Genomic DNA, 13,587 nt, shown 5'->3' with positions numbered 1-13,587 from the left:
TGAAAGAAGAGCTGTTTAGCTGTGCAAAGACAAAGCAGAAGCTAGGGGAAGGACCTTAAACCCTTAAGGAAACAATGCCTGAAGACTGCTTTAGTTGAAAAATGGGAAAACAGACACCAGAACTAAGATAAACTCCATTATGGTTTATATTTAAGGCTAGACAGTGATTCATACTGTTTCACTAGACTCAGCATGCTGCAAAAGGCACTTGAAATAATTAACACTTAGAATTAAACTACTTAGATTTCACATCATCAAACATTTAACTTTCTGTAATTCCCTCTGCAGCTGTGATTTATTTGCATTTATTATTTTCTCTATTTACCGGTTCTTGCTTGCTTTTAAAGTTGCTCATACTTCCTCTTTCTGAGAGTCTGAACACTGTCTTATTGTTTGGTTTTAGCTCTTGCATCTTACTCATGATCACACTTCTGCTGGCTAGTTAAAAAAATGCATTGCATCAAATATGGTCCTCAAATTGCTGAAAGGAGTTTTCTGTTTATGTATTTTAATCATTGCTTTTGCCTTGTTTGCTATTCATAACATGCTTACTTATTACTGCCGTTTGATTGTTTAATATTGGCAGGAATACCAGTAAATATATTTTTCCTATTTCCGTCACAAAAATATTCATTTTGTTTCGATAAGGTTTAAGAAAGAACACGTGTGAGGAGGAAGTCTCATTGTATCCAGAAGCTTGTATCAAGAAATATAGATCAGAGTGACTCAATATGACAAAGTGAATTTGTGGAGACAAGGCCTGATAGATAACTTGAGAAGAATGGACTTGGGAAATATTAGAAAATTCACCAGCTTTGACAAAATGCTCTTTGAAAGTGTGGTCACACTGGCAAACTTCAGGAAGTATTTATAGCCATGGCAATGAAAGAGTGATCCAGAAAGAGACATTGAATACCTAAGTGTATAAAAATTGCTACACTGGATTAGGACAAAAGTCCAAAATACCCATCAAACTTCTGACAGTCACCACAGCATATGTGTGGGGAAGAAGCACAAGAACAAGGAAAACATAGAGGAATGTTTTCCCCAGTTTTCCTGCCCAGTTTCCAGCAGTCTGTGTCTGGAGAACATTCTGAGCTCACTGTTGATTCCCAAAGATGCTGTTTCTTTACTCTTGGTGGACATTTCTTCAATCCATTTTTCCTGTCATGTTTTGTACTTGTGTATACTTCTGGCCTTCAGTGTCCTCTGCCAGCGAGTTCTGTTTAGCTAAAATCTGCATGGGAAAAAAATCTCCACCACTTCCTCCTGTATGTTTTAACCCCTCTGCCTTGTCATTTTGTTTGATCTTTTCTCCTGTAATTTTAGAAATAATTAATATTTTTCCTTACATTTTTTTTTCTCTGCAATGCTTCAATTTCTTTGCACCTCTTACATTTTCTTCTTATTGTCACTTTTCAAGCTTTCACTCTTACCTACAGTGTTTTATTTATTTTCTCAGTTTCATTCTTAATTTTTGTTCTTAGGTTATATTTCTTTCTTAGGTTCTTTCTGGAATTTATGGTGGCGTCTTGCCTCCAAACACTCTTAGTATCTTTCCACTCTCAAAAGTACTATGGTAGGCAAATCTTAACCAATTTAGGTTTTTTGGACGTCATCTTTTTCATTGAATTTGAAGCCTTTTTATTTTCCACCACGTTTTTATGTCAGTCCCAGAAGCCCATGAAAACAAACCTCTTCCAAACCAATAAACTTTCCTTCATAATAATGTAATGTTTCAGATTTTGAGCATATACAGGTTTTTTCTGGAGTATGTTTTCATTCAAAGTTAGCCTAAGAGTTCATCACCCAGGTCTCAGAAGCCAAATTAATACAAGCTGGGTGTGAAATGCACACCCACATGTGCACAACTTTCTTCCCTGTTTTTACAATTTGTTTCATTTATCTGGCTGCATAATTCTCAGCCCTTGTGCTTTATCAGTGTGTTTGGGGAGAGTTTGTTTATCCCTCAAGGGAAATTATGGCAAAGTACTAGCAGACTATCAGCTTTCAACAGAGTTAGTCAGCATCCTTGCTGCAAAATACCAGGTTGAAAAAAATAAATGAATCTAACTGTAGTCTGCAGTGGGATAATTTACTTGCTCTCAAGGTACTTCCACAGGAGGGTAACATTTTTTGTCTGTGTGTGTAGGTGGACTTCAGAGTGAAAATTTGAAGAAGTGCTTTGGTTTATACTGCTGTGTCTTCACAGGCTACTGTGAACATATTTACTAACCTCTGAGAATGCTGCTGTTATTACCCTTGGTATTAGTGAAATAGTTATAGTGAGAAGATTGCCCAGAGCACACTTAGGTTAAAACCTGAAGTAAAGAAAAAATGGTCAACATCTCACCTTTGAAGAGAGCAGGAGGCTCAGAAGAAACCATGTGCTTCAATCTGCCTCCTGTTGATACTCCCCAGAGCTGTTATGAAGACATAGGCCCCCAAATTTCATTGATAAGCTTCTTTTCACAGAGCTCATCACCTCAGAATTCAAAACCTAAAGCTCAAGCTCTTGTAATTGCTGAACATGAGATTCACCTCACCTAATTTTGAGAGCGTAGAAAGCCTGGTTAGTAATGTAAGCTAGTGAAATCCTATCTGTAGTCTACAAAGAGAGATGGATCCATCTGAAGAGTGACCATTCTGCCTACTTCCACCTTCACTTTTAGCTTTTTTGGCAGCCCAGAAAACACATGTGGAGCTGACTTCTTAGAAAGTTAGCATTAATGCCAGATGAATCCCATCCTGAGAGCCATTGTGACTGGTACTCAACTGGAAAACAAACTTACTTCTAAAGGGGACAAGCTTACTTCAGAAAATGAGGAACCTAAGAGGAAGCCTGACACATAACCTAGCCAGTCCCATTATTGCCAAGGCAGCTGGAGCCACCTTGTAACTACACTCCTCACTAGAAGTGTAAAGTATAGGAGTAGAAAGATGGTAATTACTTGGCTCTTATAAAAGGTACAAGCCAGAAAGATGTAAACTAAAAGATAAGTCAGCAACGATTCTCAGACAGCAGATATTAAACATCTATATAGCTCTAGTTTCTTGCAACTTCATCATTCTCTTGGCATTTTTCAGACTGGTATTATTTTCTTCCCAGCAGCTCACTGGGTGGACATGTGGGCACATGCTCTGGTTGAGATCAGGGGCTGGATGAAGTGAGCAGCATCCTCAGAGGGCTCAAATTCCTTGCCTTCATTCCCTTCCCCCAGGGCATACCTTACCTGTCAAGGAGTAGGTTTGGTGCAGGATGCTTGGGGCTGTGTGACTGTGCTGCAAGATGAGGTGAGGCTGCACAATGAATGAATTAGTCTGTGAGGCTGACTTCTCCATAAGGCAGTGGCTCTTGTCTCAAGGCTAACTCCCAGCACTGCAAAATGGAAATGCACTTTTTAATGCAACATTTCACATAAGCACAAGAAACTACCATAATACTTCTGAGAGTGGAAAGATGTTATAAAAGAGTGTTTGGAGGCAAGACACCACCATAAATTCCAGAAAGAACCTAAGAAAAAAAATAACCTAAGAACAAAAATAGAGAAGAAACCTGAGATAATAAATAAAACACTGCAGGTAAAAGTGAAAGGCAAACCCAACTGTAATAACTGTGATAATATTTTGAATCTTACAACTGTAATTAACTATTTGAAGAGGCACAACAGTTTTTTTCTGAAGGCAGGGAGGACTTACATGCTTAGGCAACAATAAAACTAGTTTATTACAGACTTTGATAACAAAATTTTCCATGATCGATAGCTGCACTTTAAACTGTATTTTGGAGAAATATGTGAGTTGGAAATCATTTAGGAAGTGCATTAGAAAAAGATTTCATAACAAGTCAGCTTTGATATACCTTGTAATATTTAATTTTAAAAGGAAAGTTTGTAAATTTGGATAAATAGAATCTTTTTAAGAAGTAAGTTTTGAGGAATGAATTGGCAATTTTTATAACTTACCTTTTCATAGAGAAACAACTGTCTTTCTGGAGGCAAATATACTGCCTACCAAGTAAACTTTCCCGTTTTCCACAAGAGAGTATTGTTTTCTTCAAGGATGATGCAAATATTATTAAAATGGATACCAGGAGCTTATTACTGATAATTTTTTAAATTAGCCTAAATATTAATTGGGTTTTTTATTACTTCCAGTAAATATTAATGTGTGAGAACAGGAGTGATTACTGTCACCTCAGGTCTGATATTGTCATCTTGATGTTCTGTTTTAGAAAGAAGTTCCAGGTAATAATTATGCACTTGTAACTGACACCTTCCATGATACAGTCTAACTTGTGCTCTAGAAAGCACAGGAAAAACCACACAGAATAACATTATGCAGTATGTGTTGTAGCTGGTCTATACAACCAGAGAGAGCTACCTCAGGCCTTCTCTTCCAAGGTTTCTGCATGAAGAGCCGCCATTGTATTTGACAGTGAATCCAGTCTTCTCTTTAACACAGGAAAGACATCCTGTAAAAGAACACTTCTCTCACCTCTCATTCTTTTCTTCTTTCCTTTCCTTTCCTTTCCTTTCCTTTCCTTTCCTTTCCTTTCCTTTCCTTTCCTTTCCTTTCCTTTCCTTTCCTTTCCTTTCCTTTCCTTTCCTTTCCTTTCCTTTCCTTTCCTTTCCTTTCCTTTTCTTTTTCTTTCCCTTTTTCTTTCCCTTTTTCTTTTTCTTTTTCTTTTTTTCTGAGCTTCTCTGAAATAGCACCAAGAAACTTGTAGGTAGGTACCATAAAAAGGTTCACAGAATGTGCTGTAAAACACAGCTTGGGACTAGAGGGATTGTCATCAGCATGTTAACATGCCAGTGTTGCTTTATTTGAAATTACCTTTATACTTAGTTCTCCAAATACACACACACATACATATATACATATACAGATATATAAATATATACACTTTCTCTGATGAAGGGAATGGATTTCACGAGCTGGCTACTTATTTAATCTGGTTTTGTTTGACTGTGAAGACCAGAGACACACTTATATGGGTACATAATCTAACCCTGATTACATTTCAGCTGCAAAGATGCAATTGAGTCCATGAATAAGATTTTGTCTGATACCGGCTATCCTGTCTTGCTTTTCACAGAAACACTGTTCTTGTTACTTTAAGAAATATGGGAGGTGAAAATGTATTATTTCAGGCAGTTGTAGCTTAAGAAGTTTAGAGACTTGAGTTGTTTATAGTCTTGTAATAGGGAGGGGTTGCTTAGAATTTTACTCCCTGAAGCAATGCCACTCCAAGTATGAATTTTTCTTTCTGAAGAAGTTAATCACATTCTCCCTAACACTGTTGAACCAATGAACTGCAGCGGGAGAAAGAGGAGCTATTTCTCAGAGCAAAAGGATGGTCTGTCTGGAGCTGCTCAAGGGAGATGTGAGAAGGTACAAGGTGTGACAGTGTTTCTGTGTTCTGAACATGTTTACTTGAAAATGGGCTTAGACTCTTGAAATGGTTTCAGAAGGCAGCAGTTGATGGATGGTTATACCCAGGACTGAACCTCTTCCTCATGTTTTACACAATATAAGTTAATGATCAGTGTTCTCGGCAATAAGGAACTGCCCTTCTTGTAATGAGCTTCATTATGAATTGTAAAATTGCCAAGAACCTTAAGTATTTTGACCTGTTATAGTCCATGTCTCCTTAGCTCTGCTGTTGTCTGTACTCAACATAACTAAGCTAAAACTATCTTGGAAACTTCTTTCAGAACTGGAAGCATTCATAGCAAGTATAGTGGAGATGTATCCTAGGGTTATAGCATCCCCGAGATATTCAGATTTCAAACATTCTAATTTCTCAGGACAATTTTTAGCTCGATCACATGCATATGCAAAGGATTTTAGGAGGAGAGCACAGTTCGGTTGTGACAGTAAAAATATACATTTATGTGCTATATCCATCATAAAATGAGCCTCTGCTCTTGCTGGCGTAACTCTGCTTTGGATAATTCTCAAGAGAAAAGGTAAGAAAGACAATAATCAATTGTATCATCAGAAGGAGATGGATTGTAGCTAATCCTCCAGAGACTCCTGGCACAGGAGTTGGCAGATACCTAGCCAGCGCCCTATGGCCACCTTCCAGATTATCCCATCCCTGGCTGCCAGGCTTCTTGTTTGCTCCTCTGAACTTCTGCAATGCTCCCAAGGCTTAGTTACAAGCTATGCACACTCACTGCTTCCCTGCGTCCTGGGAGATGGTGGGATCAGCAAACCCACTCTTCAGAAGTGGTCAGCACACCTGGTTAGGAGTGTTAACACCACTGATGCACCTCTGTGCATAGGGAAGGCAGAAGTTAGTTGACTACATTCTTTGAGATGGTTTGACTTTTCTACCATAGTCTTTACCTATAATGCACATGGATGGCAGTATTATTTATTTTCATGTAGGATGTGCATTATGTCTAAGAGGTATTAGCTTGATTTCAAACAGACATAAAATCACAATTGTACTGCTATAGACCTCGCTGTTTATGTGATAAAACCACCCCAATTGTGCTGAAATGAAATACAATGAAACAGTGCAGATGCTCAACAGTATGGAGGAAAACTGTCTGGAGTTTACATTCTGAAGCTGGGAGTCAGCCTGAAGATGAATAAAACAATATATGACATATTCTTGGTGACTCCAGTCAAGACAATTTCTTCTGCCTAGTTTATTTTGGCATGTACCTTTACTTTTTCTCTACTACCAGCTTTATTTAAATGCAAATCTATTGACTTTAGCAGAGTTCTGATATTTATCTCATTTCCTCAGTGTATTTTCCAGCCTTACATATGACTTTTCTCTCCAGAAATACACAAGGAAGAGAAACCCACCAAGGTTTATTATACACAAACTGAATCTCAGCATCTGCAAACTGCTGGAGGCTGAGGGGGTATTACTGGGTGCTGACCCTGTTTCAGCACCCTTTCACAGGCCTATGAGCTAGCTTTTTGTCAGATAGAGTAATGGGCTGGGTGGACCTACCCATCTGACATGGCACAGCTTTTATCATATTCTTCAGATGGTTGCTCTACTGTTAAATTATTTGAATTCTGTCTTAGGGAGGCTAATGTAATTAATCTGGTTTTTAGAGTTTGAAAATATTAACACAAATTACAAACCCCAGAGTAATTATTAATTAGCTTTCTTTTTCTAATAAAAGACCAATGCCCAAAATAGAAAAAGCCCACCAAACTCCATTCCTCCTTACTCTGCAATGATATATGGCTAAACACAAGAAAGAGAAATAATCAGTCTTTTCATATGTGACAGAAGAGTTCCTACTGGATTTATCACAGCAATACTCATTTGACGAGCCAGAAATCATGGAAGCATCCTAGGGAAGAATTTTTGTTTCTAGGGAGAATGGTTAAGGTCACTGGGAAAACAAAGAAGAAAGCTTGTATTCATACTGCTGCTACTAGATCCTCGGATTAACATTTGGGGCTTTAATTTGAGCAGTCTCAAATACCATAGTGCTTAGAAGCAGAAGTACAAATATTTGCACTTAGAATTAAGGCTTTTATTCTTTTATCATAGTGTATGCGCTTGTACATTTTTAAATATAGAATCACATATGAGATAAATCTGGCAGCCATGGATGCTAGAAGATAGCAAGCTATCATATCCAGGTACAAGCTTGCGGGCTGGAAGCTCGGCAACCTTGGCTAAGTTAGGTGCTGCGATTCTCCCATCTCATTTCTCGTCTAGAGCTTTCCTTCTACTTTTTTGTCTGATAGCCTGGCAGTCTGCAGACTCACCTGAGGTGAAGAGGATCAGCACTCAGATCCTTCCACTGCCCTGAGGGATGGGATTCCAGATCTCACATTCCCAAGGTGTTCCTGGCCATTTTCTCTTGTGCATATGCTTCTGCATAAATATTTAGCATTGTAAGAATGGCAGCTAGAGCTTTCATGTAGGCTGTAGAAAAGCCAGTCTCTGCCTCCTCTAAATGTTTTATGCATGTGATCAGAAGCATCCTCAGATGGGAAGAACTAAGGGTACCCATATTTAGGTCCCAGCAGTCCCATTGTTAACACTGGAAGGTCAGACACAGCCACTGATGGGGAGAATACTGGTGTCACTGGACCACTGATCCAGCTTCATATGGCTTTCTTGCAGTTTTATTTCTGCTGACAGGACAGCAACTCTGCCATCCCAAATAGGTGCAAATAGGTACTTCGTCCGAACATTAATTAGGATAACAGCCTATTCATCACAGCATGGTTTTGATGGGATTAAATGCAATCCCAGTTATAAAGTCAGTTCTCAAAGGGTGGCCGAAGACCACAATATTGTGGTTCTGGGTGTAGAGCAGTGCTACTGGGATTTAAATGAAAGGTGTGTGTGCTCAAGCAATTCAGTGTTATCAAACTGTAGGTAGTTCTGGTATACCTATCTACAGAAATGTAGAAAGGTTGAAGGGTTTTTCTTTTTGTGTGTTTCTCTAGTGTTAAATGGAGGTTTGAAAGAAGTTAGTTTGGGACTTCATGAGTCAGGTAGGAGGCTCAGTCCCTGTTGTGAAGACAGTGATTGAAGTCAAAGAGCTTTCCCACACAGTGTAAGTCAGATTGCTTGGACTGCATGCATGCCTGGTTTACATAATGCAAAGTGTCCTCATAATTGTACCCGCTCAGCTGTGGTCACCAAATGATAAAGAATAGCTGTCTGACAGGCTGCTTGGCCTTTAGCTTTTTTTTCAAGCCTACAAGGCAAATTTGGCCAGCACAGTGGGAGAGCAGCTACACCCAAGTAAACAGTCTGATTCAGAGTTTCTTTCCTTTGCCTAATGAAATGTGCACAGGAAGGACTTGGCAACCCCCAGTTTGGAGATCACAGGAATCACAAATAGCAGCTTAATGCAGAAATACACTGTACTGGTGAGGAAGGCTTTTTTCGTTTTCTTTTCTTCATCCAAGATATAGTGATCATTCTGAAAACATGATGGTTATTCACCCTTTTTGCTCTGGCAATACTGGCACTCCTGGTTTCCAAAACTATTCCAAGAAATAGCTCTCATCATTGCCAGGATGACTGTGGCCTCTCCCAGATGCCATGGATTATCCAGGGTGCATAGCCAAACAGGGTCTCCTGGGGGGAGCACCTTGGGAGAACGCAGCACAATGTCCTGCAAACTGCCCCCGATCACCACTGGCCTGGGCTGGGTTACTGCTGCAGAACAATGGGCTGAGCTGTATTTCACTGTCAGCACAGTGACAAATGGTGGCCCACTGAGACTCTGAGACATATGTAACTTGGCTAGCAATCAATGGCAAAGGTCACAAGTTGTCGTCTTACATCTTAAACCTCAATGAGATGGTTTTGTGCGGTATTAGTCTCTGTGTATTAAGTTTCAGAAAGGAGGGGGCAGGGGAGGAGGTAACAGATTTTTATCTGGGGTTAGGTGATGTTAAATGTTCTGAATAATTAGATAAGATTGTGTTTGTCAAACTCCGTAAAGAACAGATCATGTTTTCTGATAAAGTGCCTCTGATTCCCAGTGCCTCCCTGCCTTCCAGTACATACATGCATGTATGCACACACACACCGTTTTTAAATGCTTTCAGGGCTCATTAAATAAGCTGGGCTGATAGCTCTGGAAAATATTATTTCTCAACAGGGCAATGAATACATGCTCTGCACATTTTTTGGAGGCCTCAGAAAATAGCCAAAGTAGGTGAAAATTCACTTTCCATGGCTGAGTTTTTATTCTAGCATGTAGCTCTTAAAGTCTGACTGATCAGCCATTGCCTGGGCAGTGTCCCAGAGCTTACACCACAATGACTGCTACCACTTCAGCTCCATTTACTTTCAAAAGTCCTATTGAATTTCCAAAGAGGTGTGCAAACCTTACCAGGAACAGGTGTATAAGGATACCCACAATGTTCTGGTCTCATTTGAAAGGGTCTCATCTGCAGCTCCTTCTGAGATTAGGGGAGAAGCCAAGAGGAGGACTTGCCTTATGCCTTCTGCCTGAAGCCAAGTCCACCCTCACCCCAGGAATTGGCTTCTCCTTAAGGAAAGAAGACATCTTCCTGAGTAAAGTGGCATTTCGAAAATTTCTTTTATTCATATCGTCTTACTTCCCTGGCTGCTGTCACATCAATGTTATTAAATTGGGATCTATGGTAGTTTATCAAGCAGAATGACTGAAAGCTTCAGTAAGCAAACACATGACAGAGGTAGAAACACTGGGGAAATCACAAGAAAATCATTAGGATGAAGAATGTTTTAAAGACAGTGCCACCACTCCAGAGGTCTACCAGCCTGGGAACTCTGCAGCTTAGCTGCTTTAGTTCATTACAACCCAGTAAATCTGGTGTCAGTAGAAAGCATATCTAGGGATGGACTTGCTGTCACTCTTTCCAGACTGGGATCTTCTACTGCTGAGTGTTTCTTCTTGCACCCTACTGTGTGCAGGGGGAAACATGGGGAGCATCAGTTCCTGTCTGTGGATTGCAGAGGAGCTGTTGTGTGGAGAGATATCTTGAGCATCCTTCTTTCACAGTGTGGGCAGTAGGACCAAGCAGGGAGTTTGTGTACTCCTTTCCCACAGATGTGTTGGCTGATGGCTTCCACTTGTGATGGGGTTACAGTTTCTCATGTGGTGTCATTGCAGTTTACTCCTCACATATCTGCTTGGCAATAGTTTGCCTTGCTCTAGGGCCTTATTACTATGGAGAAAGGTGGTGGACTTTGGCTCAGCTGCATGCTGTGCTGGGCTGTGACAGGAGTCCCAGGACACATGTGAACAAGTGCTCCCTCATGGCTGATTTGGGGCACCCATGGGCAGCTGCACTGTGGCTGATCATGGTATGTTATGAAAACTGAGACCACCATACTCTGCTAGAAACTGATGAATAAGGCAAAAAGTGAAAGCAGCAATCCACATTCCCTTTCACATTTGTTTTTCCAGTGCAAATACTTTTATGAGTACAAATAGATGAATGTTAGGCATGACATTGTTATTCACTCCTTCAGGCTCCTACTTGTCTGTGAATCACCAAACTATTAGAAGAGGCATATATGCTGAACAAATCCAGCACCCGATGGATATGAGCAGGTATGCAAAGCCCCAGGTCAGGGCAGGATTCCACAGGGTGAGTGGAAAACACTCTGAGATAGTGCTCATTTGTAAGAGATGCTGAACAGGACTAAAGTCAACCCCCGCTCTTTTCTGATGGGAATTTTGCACTTTGTATTGATGCACCCTTTAGGAATTAAATACTATTTGAAAATATCTATACATACAGGCTTAGTGCTGCCATGGGAGCAGAGAGAGGGTGCGGAGGCTCCCCCCTTCCCCCCTTCTGCCCTGCAATGAGATGATGCCCGTGAACAAAGCCTTTGCTTACAGCTTTCCCAAGGATAGTTTAAAATAAGGAGAAAGATAATACTTTTGAAACCAGGGCATAATTACTATTTATTTCAACAGCAATTTGCCTTATTATGGTGCACAGCATTTGTTACCTAGGCAACAGGTTTCTGTAGAGGCCCAGCTCAAATTAAAGTAGAACAGGCAAGATCTAAAGTCAATATCAATAACATATTTTAAAACCAAAGGACCAGGGAGTCAGCAATTTCACCTAAGTGTTGTATTTTTATTGTTGTCATAGGCAGGTACAAGCTGCACAGTTTACATCCAAGTATCAGTTTTCTCTACTGTGCCTGACGGATTGCATACATTTGCAAATAAAATGATTTTTACAGAGACCTGCTCTTTCCTGAGGAAATAATTGTGGACGTGGATGAGTGACGTGCAATAAACTTCTGCAGCTGTGTGTAGAAGAAACACCACTGACGTGTCTAACTTGCTATTTTAGTTTCAAACTCTTGCTCAAGCCCAGCCTCCATGTTTATGAGCAGGTATGAGTTTTACTGTGGGCTCAGATGAATATCTGAGTGTATACCCATGTATACCTGGGAGGAAAGCTTGGGTCTGGTCACTACCTTGGTACCTGTGCCTTCTTGGGTGACCCAAACAGATGAGCATGAGGTCAGGCTCCTTGGGCCAGTCTATGGCCAGAGCTTGTTTGTGGGTTGCCCTAAACCCAATTGCTTTGAATGAAAAAATAAGCAGGGATATGCATAGAAAGCACCTCTGTGTAGATGGAGAGCATGACATGAGGTTCCATGTCCTCATGCTTGTCTGCAAGCCTGTCTTGATCTCACAGCATAAGCAGAAGCCTAACGCTACTTTACGAATTCATAAACAGTGTGGGGTTTAATGTTTTTCTCATCTGTCAGCAGACAAACTAAAGGGTGAACATTTACAAGTGGGATTTAGGGAATAGTACACAGATGTACTTTTAAATGTAGCTTCTGGGGAAGAAAGTGTTGTATTTTAGGACTATGTTTTATCTAAAAGAAGACTGGAAATGTAAATCAGTGAAGGTATAAAGTTTTTAGGAAAGGAGTCTGACTCCAACAGATCTTTTAGAGTCCAAGGCAGAACGAATATACAAAGACAGAGCTAACTACTATGAGCTATAAAAACTATAAATATATTTACCTATAAATTCTGCTTTAAAAAATTTGAGGCAGCAAACACTAGACAGCTTAGAAATGAACCATTGATCATTCTAACCTTCTTTATTGCACTTTTTTTTTGTTTGATTTATTCTGTTTCTTTTTGTTTGTCAAGTATAGAACTTCTGTAAAAAATGTGTCTTGAAAGTTTGAATGTGTCTAGAAAAAGTGATAGGAAGTTTGTATTCAACAGCAATGTAGGAAGGCTCAGATACTCTCCTCTTTTAGGCAGCTCTGCAAATATAATCCTTTAATGGGGGATTTTGCCTGCAGTTTCTTGATTTATTATATAGATTTGACTAGCTGTTATAGGCTTTCCTTTTTGGATTTGGCTTTTACTCTTGGCAAGCCACCGTCTTTATTACTTAACCCTTCCTTAATGTATCTCTGTCAGCCTTTCTGCATCCCAGGGCTGCTGAAACATCAGGACTGTTGTAGCAATTACAGACAGACTCCCTGGCTGCTTTGTGGCTGTCTGTCTGTCCTGGTCGCCTGTCCTTTGCACCCCTCCGGGTGCCGGCCTGTGGGGCTGGAGCTTGCTGTCACCCATCTTCTGGTGACGTTCTTCAGGGCCATGCTGCTCCTTTTTATCCTGCCTCTTACACAGTTGGTGAGAGGACTGAAAAATCACCAAGAGGAAAGAAAGGTCCTGACTGTTACAAGCATTGGGCAGCAAAAATTTGCTGGAAAAACTCCATTAAGATGCTGCAATGTGACCCTAAGGTTGTGCCTACACTCTGAGAGCCTTTATGAGTTCACAGCTGCCAATAAATCCCATAGTGGTAAACAACACCAGCGCCTGATGCTGATGGAACAAGAGCTTTTTAGTACTCTTAAAGTACTTTGACTTGCTGTGCTGCACTTGCGTTTTCAAACATGCACTTGTGGAAATCGTTTCAGTTTGTGCTGAAAACCTTAGATGCTTTTCTTGCTAATATGCATCTTGTCTGTTGGTTTAGTATGTCTAATAATAACAGCAATCAAATGTAGGAAAGACTGTTCCATCTTAACAGACAATATTGAATCATTTGCTTGTTGGCAAGAGAAAGGGGTTTTACTCAGATATG

Source organism: Melopsittacus undulatus, chromosome 5 (genome assembly GCF_012275295.1).
Source record: "Melopsittacus undulatus isolate bMelUnd1 chromosome 5, bMelUnd1.mat.Z, whole genome shotgun sequence".
Taxonomy (NCBI): Eukaryota; Metazoa; Chordata; class Aves; order Psittaciformes; family Psittaculidae; genus Melopsittacus; species Melopsittacus undulatus.
Note: the sequence above shows the minus strand (reverse complement) of the source record.